The 23246-nt window shown below is 34.8% G+C and overlaps 1 pseudogene; it reads right to left on the bottom strand.

Annotated features, from left to right (window-relative positions):
* Nucleotides 1–1448: 1448 nt before the first annotated feature.
* On the bottom strand, nt 1449–22449 carry LOC107846180 (annotated as a pseudogene).
* Between the last annotated feature and the right edge of the window lie 797 nt (nt 22450–23246).

Raw genomic sequence — 23246 nt, forward strand, 5'->3', positions numbered from 1 at the left:
CAAAATCACGAAGCAAGCAGACGGCTGGAAGCAGGCATAACAACCGTCAGCTGCTACTCACATTTATATATATGGTAAGAATAGGTGTGTATAAATAGTCGTTTGGCCATGAATTTTTTTTTTCACTTTTTTCGAAAAATTATTTCAGTTTAGTGAAAAAGTGAAAATTAGTGGTGTTTGGCAATAAAAATTATTTCACTTTAGTGAAAACTATTTTTGGAAAAGTAAAACAAGTTTACTTGTTTTCACTTTTACTTCTCTCACAAAAAGTTAAAAACAACGCTAATTTATATTCATGGCCAAACACAACTCCAACCCAAAGAAATTATTATTTTTGTGGCCAAACGGGTAAGTATCCTGCACATATTTAACGTCAATTTGGGAATGCTAAGTAAGACAGTTCACTAACGTACCTAGGTCACCTGAGATGAGTGCCTCCCGGTAATCAGGGTGTGACTCAATGGTAAGGCTAGTAAAGCATTTGCCTTAGGTCCATAAAATTTTGAGGCCCGAAATTTTTAATTGTAAATTTTATGATTTTCAACTTCACTTGAAATAATAATGAAGATTGTTTACGTCTAAAAAAAGAAATGATAAAGAAAGAAAATACTATCTAATTTTTACCAGAAATATTTTAGAACTTTGAATTAAACAACTCAAACTTCATATTAATAAATAAAGTTTTAACAATAATATTCAAGTTAATGTATTATAAATAAACGTCTAATATTTTATTCACTAGAATCAATCCTTACTTTTATTAATAATCGTATTAAGATGTGAAGTTATAATGTTATGTGTCTTTCAAACTATTACATAAAAAACAACTAAAGTGCATGAAACCCCCCCCCCCCCCCCCAAAAAAAAAAAAAAACTTTAAATTATAACATTATTATTTTATTAAAATTTGATTTTTAGACCACTAATTTTATTGAGATGCCCCAATACGTCCTGCCAACACAACACGTGATAGTGATATAACATCCTTGACAACAGAACAACAAGCTCACCCTCCTTAACAGCAAAACAACCTCACCTCCTTCAGTAGAATAGCCTCACCTCACCTCCTTAACAGCATAACAACCTTACATATTTCAGCAGAACCTTATCCCCTTTAACAACACCTTAACAACACTTTAACAGCATCGTAACTTAGTAGTTCAAAGATATTATAATCAGAAACAAACTGCAGTGCGAATAAACACTAAATTAATTCTATTATCTGAAGCTACATAGTACTTTGACAACATAGGAATTCAACACTTAAATAACACAAATGAAGTAACTACTATCATTAATATATCTGTCTTTACAATATAATGAAATGTAGTCACCACTGTCACGACAATTTCTAATTATGGTAACTTTAACTTTTTCTTATAAATTATTGTGAATATCAAAGTGTCCCTAAAACATGGTATTTAACGGTACGAATTGATGAATCTAGATTAGCAAACACATTTATGACCTTTAGTATACATCGAGCTCCTTAAAAGTGGCGTTCTGTTCTCCCAACTTATTGCAGCACCAATAAGAGCATCATAAACTGGAATTGTTGATCCATCCCCAAACCGCAGATTATACGCTTCAATGTTGTTGGCATTATCTTTCGATGCTTCCCTAGGTAGTGACCTAGAGAGTCAAAGAAAAGCATTGTGCAATATAGTTTATAATTATCTCTCTCAATAACACTCATCACCAAGTACACCTTGTATTTTCTAGCCATTGCTGCCAGGCGATCAACCTCAACCTCAGGACCTGTAAGAGAGACGAGATGGGGGAAACATGGGAGGACAAAATTAGAGAAAGGAAGAGAGCTTACAGCAAAGCACATACAAACAACATACATATGTTTATTAAAATGTAAAGGACCTAGTCCATTTTAGCATGAGATACCTTATTGATGAAGTTCAGAAACACAATTCAATTTTCATTACATGTTTGTTGGTTCTTTTTAACCCCCAATCAACAATTTTTTACTTCTATGTTCTGAATTTTCAAGATAAGATCCTTTACATACCTTCAATTTTCCTCTAACCTCAATGAGCAAGAAAATAAAACTGTTAATAGAAAATATATATCTTGATCCTAGGAATGTGTCACAAAGTCTTTATGTTCATCTTATTCCTTTTTTTGTAAGTAAATTGTTATATATGTTCCTTCAAGTATTGAACAATTAAAATCAACTCCGGTCAAAAGATTTTACAATAGAGAGTTAATTTGTCAAGAAATCAAAGAGTTCCCAACCTGGCACATCAATGGCAGAAGCATGATATTTGTGAAACTCCTTCTTCCCATTGTCTGTCTGATACACAATTGAGATATTTAAAGTTGATCCAGGTGGATAACCACCAATAAATGCTTCAAGAAACACCACCAGTTGAGCATCACAGGATGCTGCTTCAATAAGAATCCTCTCAGACTTATCTGAAAAAATTTCAACCAGTAATTATCTCTGATATTTCTACACGTCCTAATAACTCATGTGAGTTATGTCCAATTTTTTCCTACAGCGTCCAAGCGCACACGCAAGTGTACGTAGTCTTATCAAGTTGTAAAGTGGCCTAATGAAAGCCAATATCGATCCCATAGAGACTTGATCTAACAACTATTCTATTCTAGTTCACAATTTAGATTCAATTGATGCTAACGTAATCAAAAAGAGTTTGTAATTTGTAAACTAAAGAAAAGTAACAATGCGAAAATTAAAAGTCTTGGAACAATCAATAGGAGAAAACCCAAGGCTAAAGCACTTCGAACAATCACTCTGTTATTGAATTTCACTCATTAACTTGTTTATCTTTGTTGTTGATTCATAGGGTTAATTGTGTGATCATGGTTTCCCGACCTCTAACCGTTTATCTAATTTGGACCTTACAACTACATCATTGAGCGGGGATGTAATGATCCAATTAAGTTCATTGGGCTATCATCCTACGTATGAATCAAGTAAGGCTTCTAAGTACATCCCTGTCCTAGAAACTAATTCATACTCCTTATTTTATAAAGAAATACGAACATACTTTGTTTATTCCCAGTTCTATCGTCCTATTCCCTCTTTCGATATCAAAAGATTGACAATAAATGTATTTTATGGGTGATCAATCCATAAAATAATTAAAACTATAATAAAAAAACAACCAATAATGATAAGCAAATCAAATGAAATTAATTCAAAACAATCGTACTCATGTTCTTGGCTTTAACCCCGGAAAAGGGAGTTTTTAGCCACTCATAGCCATAATCAACATCCAATTAATTGTATGAATGATTAAAGCCATAAATAAAGCTCAATTAAAGAAATAAAAACCTAAAAAGAAGTTATGGTATTTTCCAATATTGTTCCAAGCGATCTAGGGGTTCCAAGATTGTCAAAACCTGTTTTAAAACGTTGTATTTATAGTATATAAGTCATGACCTCACTTGGATTAGGTTTCCATGTTATTCTTGGCAGAATTATCCCAATTTTGGTGGTCAACACGCCGTGCCATAGTGTCAAATGGCATCATTGGTCACAATTGGACACTTTTCTCCTGATTTTGGTCCTTAGCGCGCAGCAGTGTTATCGCGTTGAGACACTATTTTTGGATAATTGTGAATTGGCACGGCTCCGCAACGCGATGTTTCACCATTTTGGGACCATTATGAATCCAATGGAATGAAGAATGTGCCAATTATCCAAACACATTGCCCACACGCGCTCAATACTTTTCAGGGGTCTAAATTGCGTCCAGCTTGTGTCTTGTGCTTCCGTGGTCATTTCCAAGCCTTTTTGAGTTGTTTCCACTTGATTTAAAGCTTGTATATTCTTCATATGTCATTATCATCCATTCAAAAAACATACTATATCATTAAACGCAACAATTTATAGCTTAAAACAACAAAACATCCTCAACAATGAACTAAAAACACGAGCTAAGCATAGGTTAAATTCAAATTGACTTATTGTTTTGTCTCTTTTCTTGATCCAATTAACCCTTGAACATTATAAATAAGTTTTTTCACATATAAATACATAATAAAAACCTTAGTAACTCATTAAAACACATTAGAACCCAACACAATAGACCAGAAAAATACCTAGCTCAAGCAAGTTACACTAGGTTTCTCGGTTGACTTCTAAATGATTAATTTGAATCAAAACTCATGTGAAACCACCATTAAACATTGTAAACACATACTTGGACACATAAATGCTCATTTATATTATTCTCAACCCATTAATCACATGAATCATCCTCAAAACAAGGCTAAATAGGCTAGAATAGTAGCGCTAGAGTGCATAAATACACCCAACATCAATAACCACCGATAAATGCTTCAGGAAACACCACCAGTTCAGCATTACAGGATGCTGCTTCAATAAGAATCCTCTTAGACTTATCTGAAAAAAATGTCAACCAGTAATTATCTCTAATATTTCTACATATCCTAATAACTCATGTGAGTTATGCCTAATTTTTGCATACGGATAGACTGGGTCACCTAATGTGTTCCAAAAGAAGTAGTAAAGACAACAAATAATGAATAAGATAGTTTTATGTGGAAAACACATGATTCACAAAAAGTGTTGAAAATCACGACCTGTAACTTGACAGGATTTAACCCCAACTTCACTAAACACAATGAGCCTTTCAATAAAAGATTACAAACTTTGTAACCTAAGATATTATAAACTCCAATTCCTAATTTTCAACAATATCCTCAGACTGTTGAAACCCACTTCAAGTTTCCCCACTTTAAAATCAAATTACAAGACTCTAGCAACCCTAGGAACTAACTCTAAATTTCTAATAACATACAAACCTCCCAAGGTTTATGTTTCCAAGTCTTTGAGTTATCCCAACTCGAAGACTAAACTCCTAAACTAGTTTATAACACACTGGCACTAAGAAAGCATGAAAATTACAACTCAATAAACTTCCTAATACATAATAACTAGAATAGAAGACTATTTAACATATAGATGAAACAAGTTCTTCAATTTGGTTCACTATATTAGGCTGCACTTTGATAGTTAAGCAGAACCCTTTCAAATATCGTTCTTACTTATTTGCTCTTGTTCTCCCTTTTTTCTCTCAGTATTTGTGCATAAATTTCATTTTGAAAGTCCATGAATATTTATAACTTCTATTGATCTTCACAATCAAGTAGATTTTCAACTCCACAAGGACTCCCATGTTTTATGGACTCTCTTCTTGAGTGTTGTAGTTAAATACTAGCTTCTTTTCAGCACATGATGTTCTTCTAATGTTTATCTGAAGCAATAAACTTTTTTTCTTTTATTTTTGTTCATATGAATTTATCCATAAAAAGTCCTCTTGAATATTGAACTTTTTTTAAGCAGTTTTTCATGAACCAACTATGCTTAATTGTTCCATGACTTCTTGTTAATCATCAAAACTTCACAAGTCCTAACAAATTCTCCCTTTTTTGATAATGACAAACTCATGCCCTTGTGCATTCCATTTTGATATCAACATCTTAACCTTTGAATGCTAAAGTATGGAATAGTTGAATGAAAACTCATGCTCTTGTGCAACTCATTTCAATAGAGACATCTTGACCTGTGAAAGCCAAAGCATGGAACAATTGAATGAGCCTAAAGCATGGAACAATTGTATGAGCCAGGTTTGTTAACATGATTATAAAATCTGCACTACCCTAATCGTCCCTCTTTTGGCATTATCAAAAACTATTTTAATCATATGGATGACAAAATATTATGGGTTCTGCATGATAGAACAGGTAATAGGAACATGTTTTATGTACGTAGTTCATCATATGCCAATCATCAAAATCTATAAATGCATTAGAACTCTTACTTAACAATGACTCTCCTCTTCTTGGATTCTTTAGCCTGCATATTTGTGGACTCCTTATGTGGATATGGTTTATTCAAGTCTGTAAGAACTCTTGCATGATAAGTAGTTTGCTTGGATGCTTGAGTCTGTACATTTTTGAACTCCTGTATTGAATATACTTTGTACAGACTTCATGGCCTTTTCTCCTTGAGACTTTTTTTATTTAAAAAAATCCTTATACAAGTTAGACTCTGGATGCAGGAACATCTTGATCAACCTGTTTCATATGCATGTTATTGATAAAGCAACGGACCTTGGGCCTAACTCAACCTCAAAATCTAGCTTATGAGGGGAGGATTGCCCAAGACCATATAATGAGACCAAGGACCCTTTAACCCACCGATGTGGGACTCCAATACCCCCCGCACGCCCAGGGCTGGACATCTGGAGCATGGACAATATAAGATGAGGGGCCCAACATTGAAAACAATGAATCTCTGATACCATGATAAAGAAATGGACCTTAGGAAGCTAGATCATGGGGGGAGGATTGCCCAAGACCATATAAGGAGACCAAGGACCCTTTAACCCACCGATGTGGGACTCTACCTTATTTAGACGTTATCGTATTTAGTGTAACAAAATCAGGTACTGATTATCCCTAAATCATGTATCTGATTTCCTTAAATCTATAATCCTATAATCAGGGATCTCCCCTATCATTAGGCTAGTAATTAGGAGACAATTAGGGCTCCTTTCTCTGTATAAATATTGTATAGGTTCATTGTTATGATCAATGAAGATTGAATAATTATTTCATGTGTATTGTTCCAGTTTTTCTTCCTTTATTTAACTTGGTATCAGAGCCTTAGTTTTTTTCCTCTCTCTGAGACCTGAATATTTTTTTTTCCAGAAAATCTGTTTGATTCATCTTGGGCACGGATTCTTTATCCACATCTGTTACTCTTCTTGTAATCTTTGGATTTGTTTGTTGATTCCCTCCGACTCTAATTTTTTTCTTCCAATAGAATGGATCCAAGAGATGTCTTGTCAACCAAATTCGACGAACATAACTTTTTGATCTGAAAGTTCCATTTCAGGGCTTTCATTAGAGGCAAAGGCCTCTTTGGTATTCTAGATAGATCAAAGGCTATACCTACAGAAGACGAAGAAAAAGAAATCTGGGAAGCTAATAACGGCAAAATCATAACATGGCTTGTCAATTCTATTTCTGTTGATATAGCTATGGAACCGACATCTTTTGAGAAAGCATCTGAAATGTGGAATCATCTACATACCCTTGGTGACCAACAAAATTTGGCTAGAGAATTTGAATTAGAAAGGCTACTCGCAGAATCGACACAAGGTGAGAAAAGTGTCCGGTGCTTCTATTCTGGATTACTCAGATTATGGGCAGAGGAAGATCAAATTTTTGCTGCCTCAATTAGTGCCGCTGGACTAAAGGACTTCATGACTACTACGAAGAGGATAAGGACTGTCCAATTCCTTATGAAACTTAGGTCTGAGTTCGATCCTTTACGTGCCAGCATTCTCAACAGGGAAAAACTACAAATTTTAGATGTGGTGGTTTCTGAAGTACTTTGAGAAGAAACTCGATTAGGTTCTCAAGAGACTATGGAAAATTCTCTTTTCGTGGACACTGCCATGGCTGCATACAAAAGTTCTTCCATGGGCAACTCTAACAAATCAATTCAATGCTATCATTGCAAGGAAACAGGGCATATCATTTCCCATCACAAGAAGCAAAATTGTTGTAACTACTGTAAGAAGGACGATCACATTATTCTGGAATGTCATAAGAAATCTAGTTTAGTAAAACGTTCAACACCTCATAAAGCCTTTCAGGCGATGACAAGGGATGTGAGCACACAACACACTCCAGAAACACAAAAGGCACCATAATTATTTGATCGCAATGATATTTATAAGATGATACAAGATTCATTGGTGGCTGCTCTCCCTAATACAATCTCTACAGCTCTGACTGCTACATACCCCAGTAAGAATAAGATTTCAAATTCAATGGTATGGCATATTGATTCTGCTGCATCTAACCACATGACAGGAAATCAAAAACTTTTTTCTAATTTATATAAAAAAAGTTCCATACATGAAATTACTACTGCAAATGGCCATGTTTTATCTGCATCAGGTATGGGTTCTATTAAACCATTTTCTCTGTGTACCAAAACTTACTGCAAATCTTTTATCCGTTGGACAACTTGTAGAACAGAATTGTTTGGTTATTTTTTCCTCTAATGGTTGTATTATTCAGAACATATTGACAGGGAAAACGATGGCTAGGGGGCGTAAGGTTGGCAGGCTATTTCTTCTTCAATCTCTGAACACAAAATTTCATCATTGCTTTCTTTCAGCTTCAAATAAAAACATTGAGTTTTCAAATAAAATGTGGACTTTATGGCATCTTCGTTTAGGCCATCCACATGCTTCCCATTTAAATTTCATGTTGAAATCCTGTAATTTGTTGGGTGAAGATTCACTAATTTTGCCCTCTAAATTACCTTGTGAGAGTTGTGCAAAATCAAAGAGTCATAAACTTCCTTTTTAATTAAGCAATACTACTTATTCTACTCCATTTGATTTAATTCATAGTGATGTTTGGGGACCTTCTCCAATTATATCTCGTATGGGTTACAAGTATTTTATATTGCTCATTGATCAATCATCTCGTTATACATCGGTTTTCTTTTTGAAACACAAATCTAAGGTACCAAACATTGTCAAAAAAATTTATAACCTCATAGAAACCCAGTATGAGAAAAAAATCAAGATTTTTCATTCAGATTCGGGAGGAGAGTATGTAAATGCAAACCTCACAAGTTTTTTTCAAGAAAAAGGCATTATTCATCAACGTTCTTGCCGCTACACACCAGAACAAAATGGTGTCGTGGAACGTAAGAACAAACATGTTGTTGAAACTGCCTTAGCTCTTCTTGATACATCAAATGTTCCAAGAACATTTTGGGTTGAAGGAATCCAAACGTCTATTTATCTTATAAATAGACAATCGTCGTCTATTATAAAACAAAATTGCCCTTATTTTATCCTTTTTAAAAAACTGCCCGACTATTCACCCCTTAAAGTATTTGGTTGTGTATGTTTTGTTCTTCTTTCAGACCATGAACACCATAAATTATCCTCAAAAGCTGTTAAATGTACTTTTTTGGGGTACAATGATATCCAAAAGGGGTATTTATGTTATGATTCAACACGTCGCTTATTGAGAATATCTCGACATGTTATCTTCTTTGAAAATTCTTTTACTTATACTAGTAAAGACTCGTGATTGTCTACTATATCCTTTTTGGAACAATTCACGAATCATGATTCTGCTAGCCATAACAACCTACCCATTGGTCTATCGCCAAATTTTTCCTCTACCACAATAGGTACTACTTATAACTTAGATCCTTTTTTTGATAATGATATTACTTCGATGAATACTATCTCTTTACTTGACCAACCTGACTTGCATAATGTTTCTTTAAATCATAATAATAAACCTCCTCCTCCTCAAAATATCATTGACCCTGTTAGACGCTCATCTCATCATACTCCTCCTCCAAGCCGATGTGGATATTATATAGGTGAATATGGTTGATCATATGCCTTACTAACAACCTTGAATTCTATAGTTGTGCCAAATACTTACATGCAAGCTAGTGGTCTGAAATGTTGGGAAGATGCAATGAATGTAGAACTAGCTGCCCTTGTGGAGAATGATACATGGGATATGGTGGATAGACCAACAAATGCAATAATTATTGGAAGTATATGGGTGTACTTATTCAAGATGAAGGTTGATGGATCCCTAGATCGATATAAGGCAAGATTGGTAGCTTAAGGGTACAAACAGGAGTATGGAATCAACTACGAAGAAACCTTCGCTCCAGTAGCCAAGATGACGACAGTACGTATATTCTTGCTTTAGCATCAATAAGAAGTTAGAAGTTACACCAACTGGACGTCAAGAATGCTTTCCTACATGGAGACTTGCAAGAAGTGATCTATATGAATCCACCACTAGGTTACAAATATTCTAGTCCAAATCAGGTGTGTCATCTTGAGAAATCTCTCTATGGATTAAAGCAGGCTCCTCGCTCATGGTTTGAAAAATTCCAAACTACAATCCTTGGTGCTGGTTTTTCTCAGCTTAGATTATTCATTATTTCTACGTCAGTCTGGCTCAGGTATTACTATTCTCCTTATTTATGTAGATAACATAATTATTACAGGGAATGATGAGGTTGGAATCTCTCATTTGAAAAACTATTACACTCCTCGTTCAAGATAAAGGACCTTGGAAAACTAACATATTTTTTGGGTTTGGAGGTAAGTTATGGAAAATAAGGCATAAAATTGAGTCAGCAAAAGTATGCAGAAGATCTTGTTAAGTTAGTTAATCTAACTGATAATAAAAAAGTTCATACTCCAATGGAAGCGAATACTAAATACAAAAAAGAGGAAGGGGAGTTTTTTGGAGATCAAACTCTGTATAGACGTCTAGTTGGATCACTTATATATCTTACTATGAGTTATCCTGATATCTCTTATGCAGTATAGGTGTTAAGCCAATTTGTTACGAAGCCCTACAAGATTCACTACTCATCTTTGCTCAGGGTTATTAGATATATAAAAGGTACAATGAATTGAAGTCTCTTATTTCCATCATCTTCATCGCTGGACATAGTGGGATACGCTGATGCGGATTGGGCAGGATGCCCTAATTCAAGACGATCCACTACAGGTTGGTGCATGATGCTTGGATCATGCATGATCTCTTGGAAGTGCAAGAAACAATCTCGAATATCTAAGTCATCCACAAAAGCAGAGTATAGAAGTATGTCAGCTGCGTGCTCTAAAATCATTTGGCTACAGAGGCTATTATCAGAACTTGGCATCAAAATAGAAGGATCAACCATATTGTATGGAGACAACACCAGTGCAATCAGAATAGCAACCAACCCCGTGCATCATGAAAATAGTAAGCACATAGATGTAGATTATCACTACATCAGAGAACTAGTTGAAGATCGGAGCATTAATCTTAGATATATATCCTCTAAAGATCAATTGGTTGATTTGTTCACTAAGGCCATGTCAAGAAGTCGACACAATTATCTTTTGTCCAAACTTATGCTTTGTGATACACAACATAAGTTTGAGGGAGGGTATTGATGTTACCTTATTTAGACGTTACCTTATTTAGTGTAACAAAATCAGGTACTGATTATCCCTAAATCATGTATCGTATTTTCTTAAATCTGTAATCCTATAATCAGGGATCTCCCCTATCATTAGGCTAGTAATTAGGAGACAATTAGGACTCCTTTCTCTGTGTAAATATTGTATAGGTTCATTGTTATGATCAATGAAGATTGAATAATTATTTCATATGTATTGTTCCATTTTTTCTTCCTTTATTTAATTGTTCTACTGTTTTGTCAATCATCAAAATGTACACGATCTCAATAATTTCCCCCTTTTTGATGATGAAAAACTAACGCAACTTGTGCACTGTGCTCACCTTGTTTTAGACAGTTCAGAGTTTAAACAAAGTGAAGGAGAGCTTTGGAGTAATTGGTAAAGTTGCAACCATGTGATCAGGAGGTCATATGTTCAAGCCTCGAAAATACCCTCTAGCAAAAATGCAAGGTAAGGCTGCGTATAATACATCCTTGTAGTGGGACCCTTGCTCGAACACTGCGCATAGCAGTAGCTTTTTAACAGAGTATAAATAAAGTATCAAAAGACACATGTTAAATGAACCAGGTTAGAATGATAGGTTATAAATATTACACAATAAACACACTTTCCTCTTTGACATCATAAAAAGAATCTGCATCAACTATGCAAACCAAATCTCTCAAGGTAGAAATTTTAACCTTATGGCCACTGGGGCTTTCATCTATACAAATACTTAAAAGCTAAAAACTCAGTTAGATATAGCAAAGTATTTGGAAAGACAAGAAAATAGCCAAAAGCAAGAGACTAAAATCAAGCATTGTCATTGATCATTCATAAGATGCACCAAAGATTTTTAATAAAATTAATAATATTAAAGCACTTCTGATGAGAGTAGAAAAGGTTTGGAAGAGTCTAAGGATTGGAGGACTGAGCTTTTGGTAAAGTTGGAGCATGAGATATGAAGGAGAATCTTTCTTAAATCAGTCAAAGCCTTGTATACTGCAGAGTTTGTATCCTTTTATTCTTTTTTTTTTGGGTTCATCTTTAAGGCATGAATATTTCTCTCTAAAAGATGAGATCACACCTATTTTGAAATTAATGTGCAAATAATAGTGCCCTTACCACCAAATTTGCTTATTGGTAGAGAAGAACCAGGTGCCTCAACTTGTTTAATATGTGCAGATATTTCAAACTCAACCCTCGATTATCCATCATTGTTCACCAATCCTAAATCTCTTTCTACAGTGAGCTTAATTGGAGAATTAGGTTCTACTGATAGGTCATTAAACATTCCCCCTAAATAGATGCATCAATAAAATTGAGCTCATCAGGTGAATCTAATTCAACTCTAAGATCACCCAAATATTCCCCCTCATAAGATACATTCTTCTTAACTCCCTCAATAATATTAATAATCTCATAAACACATTCTTCCTGATTCACAGTCTAAAATATTCTCCCTCACTTGTTACCCTAATTTTCTATCAATCATACACAATAAGAGCACATTTGTCAATAATAATTCTAATAGTAGTCACTCTCTCAGAATTTCTATTCACATGACCAACTTCTATAGCATCAATCAAGTTTAGCTTCGAGAAGAGGTGTGGTGAGGTGAAACTGAGAAAAAAAAGTTATTATTATCTTGGACTTTTTATTTTTGAAAAAGTGATGGCTATGGAGTTCTTTTAGGAGTCAACCTCTTTGGGACATTTTGAAAGAAAGGGGTACAAGTGCTTATAATCATTTTTAATATTTGAAAAAAAAATTTGGTACACGTACCTCGACCAGTATTTCAACTGTTGATCTCGTTTCCATTTTTCAAGTTATTTTCCTATGACATAAGCAAATATAATGTTATATTGCATGAGTTTCTTGAACTTGAAAAATGGTATAGAGACATACAACTAAGTGTGCAAGACAGAGCTTAAAATTAAAATTAATATGCATTTTGTAAATTGTTCTTTAACCAATCATTGGGGATACTCATGTAATTTTACTCATTCCCAATTAGATTCCTGCAATGGACCAAGTTCATCCACATATTTCATCCATAGTTCCCGTTATCATAAGGTTTTCAATTTTCTCAATGTCGTTTGTTGTGAAATACTGTGTCACTCTCATAAATAGGCGATGATGTGCTTGGTGACCCAACTTACTAATTTTTTGTACCCCTTATCAATGATTTTTTCTCTTATTTATCTGATGAAACGGGTCACACAACCTGTTTCAGTGTACTCTTCTTAGTAGCAACATCTTCATCTTGCAATCTCATTCACATACTATCTTTTTCACTATTTTCTTTAATAAGTGAGAGAAACTTTTATTTATCCCCAGAATATGTCTTGATCAAGCGCTATCTATGAACCAATTTTATTTGCTTCCTCTTACTTTTGCCTACAACTGAATCAAAGGTTAATTTTAGGTACCCAGACAAGCTTGGATCCTTTGTTATGGTCAAATAGATAAATTAAATTTCTTTTCGCCCATGTTGACAGCAGGTTGGTGTACTTGATTCTCTTATTAGTTCTAGAATTTTTTGTCAATCTATTTCATATTTTTATTCCTAATTTTAGTAGCTTTTGGACATTCAGTAGTGGGGTATCCTAGTTTTTCACAATATAACATATATCCTTAGAGGAAATAGTTTCTATGTGAAAACCTATGCCAGTCCTCTCATTTTGGGTCCTACTACTCAGATGATTAACAATTCTAGATGAGTTGGTCCATCGGTTAGCTCTTTCAAGATCGAGTTTTATCCTAGAGTTCTTTTGAGTTAGCTTTCGAATCTTTTCTCTTTGATAAAACAATTCATCTTTTCTTTGTTTAAGTTCAGACTCAATTCTTTGATGATTTTCACTTATGGCTCCTTTTTTTTTGTAATTGACAACTTTAAAATTTTTAATTTTAGATCCAGGTTAGATAAACCAAGTTGGCTGACCTGTTCCTTTAAGGAGCAATTTTCTATATCAGTGACATTTTTGCTGATCTCAAGATCAATATAATCAAACTCTAGACTTGCAAAAGCACTAATAACTTATCCTTATCAGATATGAGCTCATGAAAATCATCAATCAATGTATTTAACAAAGAAATTAGCTTTTTCTTAAAACAAATATGTAATTTATATTCAAGATCAAGTAGACTTACCTCAGATTTTACTTTTTTTTTCTTCCATGTCTAAGTCACCTATAGCCATAAGTGCACTTTCATCAACTCAATCATCAGTAGATTCTTCTGAGCTTGATCCCCATGCAGCCATCGTAGCAAAAGATTCCTTCCTATTAGAGTTAGATTTCTCTTTTAGCTTTAACTTTTTTTTCCTTCTTTATTTCCTATAATGAACAATCCTTGATCATATGATCTATCTCCTCACACCTGAAACAACCAACTTGAGACTTATCATTGGAACAACACCTGCTACTTGTTCCTTTCTTGTCTTGTCACTTTCCTTTCTTAAAAAAATCTTTTAAAGTTCTTGATAAGCTTTTCATCATCCAAATTTGATTTTTCTCTGCAGACGCCTTTAATGCTAATGACTTATCCTTAGTTCCCTCATCCTTTTTGAAGGTCTCCATATTATTGTCATACGCATCCACAAGAGTATCCCAAATTTGTTTTACAGTGGTACAACCTGAGATCCTGTTGCATTCATCTATTCCAAGTCCACAAATAAGAATATACTTGGCTTTTGCATTCTTTTCCAGCATCTTAAAGTTAGCCTTATCCTAATCATTCTTTTCTTTTAATACGTCCTTGTTTTTAGCATCCTTCTTCATTGGGGTATTAAGGTCCATCCATAATTCAATTCCAGAGTTCGCAGTCCACAGCCTGAAGAAAATCTTTCATCCTTCCTTTCCATCCCGTGTAGTACTGTCCATTGAACCACGAAGGCCTATTGATGTCTTGTCCTTCAAAGTATTCAGTAGGTGGTGTAGAATTCATCTTTGATTTTATCTTAAGGTCTTAGCTTTCACAAGATAACCTTCTCTGATACCAATTGATATTTCTACACGTCCTAATAACTCACGTGAGTTATGCCCAACTTTTGCCTACGGATAAACCGAGTCGCCTAATGTGTTTAAACAGAAGCAGTAAAGACAGTAAATAATGAACACGACAGTTTTACGTGTAAAACACCCGGCTCACAAAATATGTAAAAAAATACGACCTGTACCTCTACGGGATTTAACCCCAACTTTGCCTCTCAATAAAAGATTACAAATTTTGTAATCTAAGGAATTATAAATTCTAATTCCTATTGTTCAACAATCTCCTTGGACTATTGAAACCCACTTCGAGTTTCCCCACTTGAAAATCAAATTACAAAACACCAGCAACCCTAGGAACCAACTCTAATTCTTAATTACACACAAATCTCCCAAGGTTTATGTTCCCAAGTTTTTGAGTTACCCCAACTCAAAGACTAAACTCCTAAACCAGTTTATAACATATTGGTACTAATAAAACATGAAAATTACAGCTCAATAAACTTCCTAATACATAATAACTAGAATAGAAGATTGTTTAACACATACATGAAATAGGTTCTTCAATTTGGTTCACTGTATTAGGCTGCACTTCGATAGTTAGGCAGAACTCTCTCAAATATCATTCTTATCATTCTTACTTATTTTCTCGTGTTCTCCCTTTTTCCTCTAAGTATTTGTGCATAAATTTAGTTTTGAAAGTACTTGAATAGTTATAACTTCTATTGATCTTCACAACCAAGTAGACTTTCAACTTCACAAGGACTCCCGTGCTTCTTGGACTTTCTTCTTAAGTGTTGTATTCAAACACTAACTCTTCTTTTTTCAATGATGATCTCCTAATATTTATCTGAAGTAACATGCTTTCTTTCTTTTATTTTTGCTCATATAAATTTATCCACAAAAAGTCCTCTTGCAAGTTGAACTCTTTTGAACATGAATCAACTATGCTTACTTGTTCCATGCCCTCTTGTCAATCATCAAAACTTCACAAATCCTAACAATCTCAATTCAAAAATTTAACAAACCAGAAAACAGATTGATTTAAAAAAAAAAACAGCTTCGCGACCACAACGTAAACTCAATGCTTTTGGCTCTTTTCTGCTGCATGCACTAAACCAGAATCTTTCCTCTTCATGTGCAAAAACAGAATAGGAAAGGTAAATAAAAAAGATAGAGTATGATTATTTGACAAAGACAAAATTGATTGAAGGTAGTGCACACTCCCAACAACATTCAAACTCTGAACTTTCACACTTTCTGATGATAGCAACTGCTACAAAACATGTAACACAACCACTATTTGGACACACAGAGCACCAACTGATAGTTAACTTATTTCTTCGTATAGAAAGGTATCATTATTTTTCGACAAACTAAAAGGTAGAGTGCATCACATAGAGTGAGGACATAATACAAAAATAGACACTCAAACTAGGCACGAATAAGTCTATTTTTCAAACCCCTTAGTGAAAAGCTGGTTTCTCCATTATACGTAGCCTTACTATCTTGTGAAGTTAGAGAGGCCATTAGAATGAGTGCATGAGATATATATTAATGCTGACACTATTTGAACACATCGAGCATCAATATATCTATAGTTAATTTATTTCTTGATATAGCAAGGTATCATTAATTCTTTTTCGACAGACTAAGAAGTAGACTGCATTACATAAAGACATTTGTTATTTCTTGATATAGAAAGATATCATTCTTTTTGGACAGACTATAAAGTAGAGTGCATCACATAAACCGCAGAAGTAACATAAAAATAAACACTCAAACTTGGCCGCAAATAAGTACTCTAACTTTGGCACTACATGTTTTATTTTTTTCGAACAATCCTAATATTTCACTATACATAGTCTTACTATATTATGAATTTAGAGAGGTCGTTTCCGCTAGACTATGAAAAAAGATGTAAATTAACCAAGAGTGGCAGGGGTATCATAATATAATTATACAAAATAGCAGTAGGCTTATTGTTTATTCAATAAAAAAGGAAGTACAGAGTTTGATAGTTGTAGGAGAAGAGAGGAAAAAAGAGAACTGAGAGAGAAAGAAGATGAGGGAGAAGAGAATCTGCTTGTATTGATTATTAGTCATTGTGTACATTGTCTATATATAGACTACATTGTGAGATGTCCAACTAACTAATCAAGCCGTTAGGATTCTCTGTAACTAACTCTGAAAACAGTTATAACTGTAATCAGGAAACAAGACTTCTCTCTTTTCCTTTTTAGTTCTTCACTTTCTCTATATCTTCAACACTCCTCCTCAAGCTAGGAAGGTGAGAAAATGTCACAGATTCCTAGCTTGGTATTGAGATGGACTTGTTGTGCTCTTGTTAGTCCTTTAGTTAGTATGTCTATAGGTTGGTCTGTAGTTGCAATGTAGTGAGTTTTGATTATTCCTTCAACAATCTTTTCCCTTATGAAAAAATAGTCAATATCAATATGTTTAGTCCTCTCATGATATATTGGATTAGCTGTTATTTGTATGGTAGATTTGCTATCACTGAACACATCCACAGGTAGCAATACTTCACTCCCAATCTCCTTCATCAAGCCTAGTATCCATATCAATTCAGCTGTTACTGCTGTAAGGCTTCTGAAATCTACCTCAGCTGAGCTCTTGGATACAGTTGTTTGTTTCTTTGATTTCCAGGACACTACTGATTTCCTAATCTTCACAAAGTAACCAGTCACAGACCTCCTAGTTTGAGGGCAGGATGCCCAATCTGCATCATAATAGGCACTTACTCTATTATCTGAGTCACTAGACAGCAACACACTCTGACCTGGTTGACCTTTAACATACTTCACCACTCTGAGTGCAACTTTCATGTGGGACTTCTTAGGGTTTTGGAGGAATTAGCTTAGAGTTTGAACATAAAAGGCTATATCTGGCCTTGTCATAGTTAAGTATAATAGCTTGCCAATCAACTTTTGATAAGTTTCTTGATTTGTTGGTGGATCATCAGCAGTCTGGTTTTGATTGACATGCTCATCAAACTGTCTAGATGTCAGCTTAGTGTTGTAGTCCATAGGAGTAGCTGCAGGCTTGGTCATTGTCAATCCTAGTTCAGATAGTAACTCCAATGCATATTTTCTCTGATGGATCAATATTCCTTTATCAGACCTTTCAAACTCTATTCCAAGGAAATATCTTAGTTCACCAAGATCCTTCATCTTAAAATTGTGATGCAACATTGTCTTGGTTTCTTATATTAGCTTTAGACTGTGTGCATTGATCAGCATATTATCAGCATACACTAGCATAAAAGTGATTCCTTTTGTTGTATTTCTGATATACAAGGATAGATCATATTTTCTTTGAACAAACTGAGACCTTACCAAAACCTCTGATAGCTTAGTGTTCCATTGCCTTGGTGCTTGTTTAGGACCACATCTACACACTGTATGCTCCTACTGCGTAGCAAATCCCTGAGGTAGATCTATGTATACTTCATCATCTAGATCACCATTTAAGAATGCATTGTAAACATCCATTTGTTGAATACACCAGTGTTTTGTGGCTGCAGCAGCAAGCATAGTTCTCACTGTCTTCATCTTCATAATAGGTGAGAATGTTTCTTTGTAATCAATCCCTTCTCGTTGTCCATATCCCTTTGCTACCAGTTGAGCTTTGAACCTCTCAACTTCTCTTGAATCCTTGTACTTTACTTTATATATCCACCTGCAACTAATAGCTTTCTTTCCTCTAGGCAAGGGAATAATTTCCCAAGTGTGATTGGAATTCAAGGCATCTATTTCATTATTCATAGCTTTCACCTATCTTGGATCTTTGCAGGTCTAAGAGTAACTTGTAGGTTCAGCCGCACATGATGTTTAAAGCACATAGTTCTTATAGGATTGTGACAGCTTGTCATATGACATATGATTAGCAAGAGCATGGGGTACTTTCCTTGTGTTTTTGGAAACAAAATCATTCATCCATGCTGGTGATTTTCTTTCTCTAGTGGAATTTCTTTGATCCTGAGATGCATAAGGTTGAGCTACAACTTCTATTGTAGTAGGAACAACCTGCAATTGCTGGTTTTGCTGAACAACTCCTTGACCTCTACTTGATCTTCTTTGATACACCTTGGTTATGGGCTGTCTTGTAGTAGGAACACTTGGTTGCAGCTGCTCTTGCTGGTTGACTGAGTTGGGAACCCCTTGAGATGAGATATTTGTAGGAATCTGCAGTGGTGTCATATCATCACTTGTTATCGGATATTGATCTTCCAAAGGAAATATATGGTGTGGTGATTGAGGCTGCTTTTTGAGCTCCTTAAAAAAAATATCTCTTTCCTGAATAATACATCTCTACACACAGAAAAAATGTTAGAAGATATATCATATACTATATATCCCTTCTGAGTGCTAGAATACCTCATCATAACACCTGCTTTTGCTCTAGTCATGAACTTATCATTTTCATTCAGTACTTTAGCATAACAAAGACACCCCATTAATCTTAGATGATCACACTTTAGTTGTGTGCCATAAAGCTTCTCATAAGGACTCATAAAGTGAATGACTGAACTAGGAAGTCTATTTATGATATATACTGCAGTTAGGATACAATATCCCCAACACCTTATTGGAAGTTCAGCTTGAAATCTCACAGCTCTTGTTACCTCAAGTATGTGCCTGTGTTTCCTCTCAGTAACACCATTTTGCTGAGGAAAATATGGACATGTAGTCTGATGTACTATGCCATGGTCTTAAAACAGTTTCTTACATACTGAGTTGACAAACTCAATACCATTATCAGTCCTTATTACTTTGATAGTCTTCTCAAACTGAGTTTTGACATATACAAGAACATGTTGTATTTGAATGCAGACATCAAACTTAAGCTTTAACAGAAATATCCAAGTAAATCTTGAGAAATCATCAACCATATTTAAAAATATCTGTTTCCATTCATAGTTGGTTCTTTGTAAGGTCCCCACACATCCATGTACACAAGATCAAAACAACATGTACTTTGACTACTAGTAGATAGAAAAGGTAACCTAGTTTGTTTAGCACTAGGACAAATACTACACTGTTTTAGTCTATCTTATATCACTTGGACTTCCTGAGATATAACTCTCTTCAGCACATTTGTTGATGCCTGTCCCAACCTTTGATGCCACAAGTCTACTTCAGCCTGAGTTCTTTCTATAGCTGGTTGACTAGATGTTTTAGTTGCTACTACAACCTCTTTTCTTGCCTGATCTCCAAGAACAGATAGCCCTTCATCAAGCTTACCAATTCCCCTCACCTTTCCAGTACAAAGATCCTAGAAAACACATAAATGAGGAAAGAAATTCACAGAGCAATTCCACTCCTTAGTCACTTGTGACACTGATAGAAGACTGCATGTAAATTCCGGGATGTGATAGACATCTTTGATGTTGTTTCCTTCTGACAAGCAACTAGTTCCCACACGAGTGACCATTGTAGTGTCATCATTTGGTAGATATACCTTCTTTGGTTTGTCTAACTTTGTAACACTCTTGTTAAGTAACAGGTTTGAGTCCCCATCCATATGGTTAGTAGCACCAGTATTTATGATCCATTTTTTAGTATCAAAAGAAGCTAAATAAGCAGAAATACCTGCACTTGTTACATTTGCAAAATCACAAGGTGTGTTTCCAGAGTTGCTTTTGTTGATCATTTGCAAGATTTTCTCATATTATTCCTTAGTGAATGCTGCATTTACCATCTGACTGAGTTGTTCCAGCTGGCTGTCAAATACTAGAGCCTGACCTGCATCTTTTGTAGCCCATTTCTGCATAGATTTAGAATGAGAGTACTAACTTGCACACTGATCATAACCATGCTGATCCATTGACCCTTCATGAAGGCCTATAGACAGATTGTAAGTTGTGTTGCTTCCTTCATATTTGAACTTCTTATTGGCCTTGTACTCTTGAGTATATCCAACTAACTTCCAGCAGTTTTTCTTAGTGTGCCTCTTCAGTTTGCAGAAATCACATTGCAGATTAAAGTTTTTCTTGAACTTCTAATTGTTGCTTCCACCTAGACCATTTCTTGCATACATAGCTATCTCAAGTTTCTTATCATTAACTGCAGGACTCATTCCCAAGATTCCAGTCGACTTGCAACAGATTTATGGCCTTCATTACTTATGACCATTACATAAGCTTGGTTAATATTTGGTAGAGAGGTCATAAGTAAGATTTGACTCCTTGCTTGAGTGTAGGTCTCATTCAGACCCATAAGGAACTGAAACAATTTCAGTTTCTGCAAATGTAGTACATACTCCTTTGATTTCTCATACTCACACCCAGGAGGCACAAGAGCCTTAAATTCTTCCCACAGATCCTTTAATTTTGAGAAATACAAAGACACTGAGGCAGTTCCTTGAGACAATGTGGCTATCTCTTTGTTCAGATTCAAGGTTCTTGCTCCATCAACTTTATTAAACCTTTCAGATAGTTCATTCCACACTACATTAGCCACAGATGCATACACGATTCCACATAGCAATTTTTTAGAAACTGTATTCATGATCCAAGATAGTACGATTGCATTGACTCTTTTCCAGTGATTAACTAACTCATTTGAGAACTTCTCTTTAGAGCATGTTCCATCAACCATGCCTAACTTATTCCTCCCAAGTAAAGATATACACATGGATCTAAACCAGATTGAGAGGTTCTCAACTCCTATCAATTGAAAAGATATGATTTGGATGTCACTTACATTAAAGGGACTAAGAAAAAAAGGATGATTATAATCCAATGAACTGGGAGTAGCTCTGCTTGTTTCAGCAACATTCATAGGAGTAGTTTGATTGTCCATTGTCGTAGCTTTGTAACCTTTGATTGAAGATTACTTGATCTTGATTTAATACACTAGAATCGACCTTGCTCTACTAGTTTTCTAGTCAGTGATGGATCTGATACCATGTAATTATACAAGATAGCAGTAGGTTTCTTGTTTATTCAACAATAGAGGAAGTACAGAGTTTTATAGTTGTAGGAGAAGAGAAGAAGAAAGAGAACTGAGAAAGAAAAAAGATGAGGGAGAACAGAATCTGCTTGTATTGATTATTAGTCATTGTGTACATTGTCTATATATAGACTACATTGTGAGCTGTCCAACTAACTAAACTAGCCGTTAGGATTCTCTGTAACTAACACTGAAAACTATTATAACTGTAATCAGAAAACAAGACTTCTCTGTTTTTCCTTTTTAGTCTTCACATTCTCTATATCTTCAACACATAAAAATGGTGGAGGCTTGAACTACAGTAGCATGAACAGTGGAGGTAAAGGAATCCCGATTCATCTCTACTTCAATAAACAATGATCCTTCCTGCAATAATACTGCCTTTGGAACTATTGTAATGCAATTTGGTAACTTGTGGAGTCCATGTGAGGTTAGAGGGTTAAGTGTATACATATGGGTGATGTTAAGAAAAAAAATTGTAAGTAACTCACTTTATAGATGACAATGTTTTAAACTTATATTTTGGATGGCAATATAGTTAAGTAATTTTCATTAGTTTTATTGAGGTGTTTTGTCAAAATCTATAACTAGAGAAACCTTCAATTGATATTATTGAGACGTGTCTGAGGAGAAAAGTTTTTGCAATCAAAATGAGTTGAGGAACCGAGTTACATGTCAGAACTACTAAATTGAGTTCCAACATCTAGTCGTGTTGACAATAAGAAGATGGACATAGTCTTTTAAAGTGTGTTTGTTTTTAATTACACCTAGCGTGTCTATCTAATAAGATACTAAGAATTTTTCTCGCTTGTTTAGGAAAATCAAGATTTTGATCTTATCCTATTGGTGATGATGATGTCAATTTGATTTGACGTGACTGTTTTACCGGCAGTAATTGATGTTTAACACTAAATTTTGAAAAATAATTTAAAGAAGAGAAAAAACTTTATTTCACCCTTGAATTATACCCAAAAAGGTTGAGACAAACCTCAACTTAAAGGGGGTCCTATTACCCCCTGAACTAATTAAAAGTGTAATTTTGACACTGATACAAGAAAACCAAGAAACACACGGAATTGGCTCAAAACAGTTCAAACACACTCCAAAACCAGTCCACTAATTCAAAGAATTGAGGACCCTTTTGAAGACCACTCTCGAATTCAAGAATGAAATACAAGAAGGACAATATAACTAGGTGTTTGACACCTTTTGTAACCAATAACAAACTAAGTTAACAACACAAGATGAAA

The sequence above is a fragment of the Capsicum annuum genome, chromosome 11, assembly GCF_002878395.1.
Source record: "Capsicum annuum cultivar UCD-10X-F1 chromosome 11, UCD10Xv1.1, whole genome shotgun sequence".
NCBI classification, from domain to species: domain Eukaryota; kingdom Viridiplantae; phylum Streptophyta; class Magnoliopsida; order Solanales; family Solanaceae; genus Capsicum; species Capsicum annuum.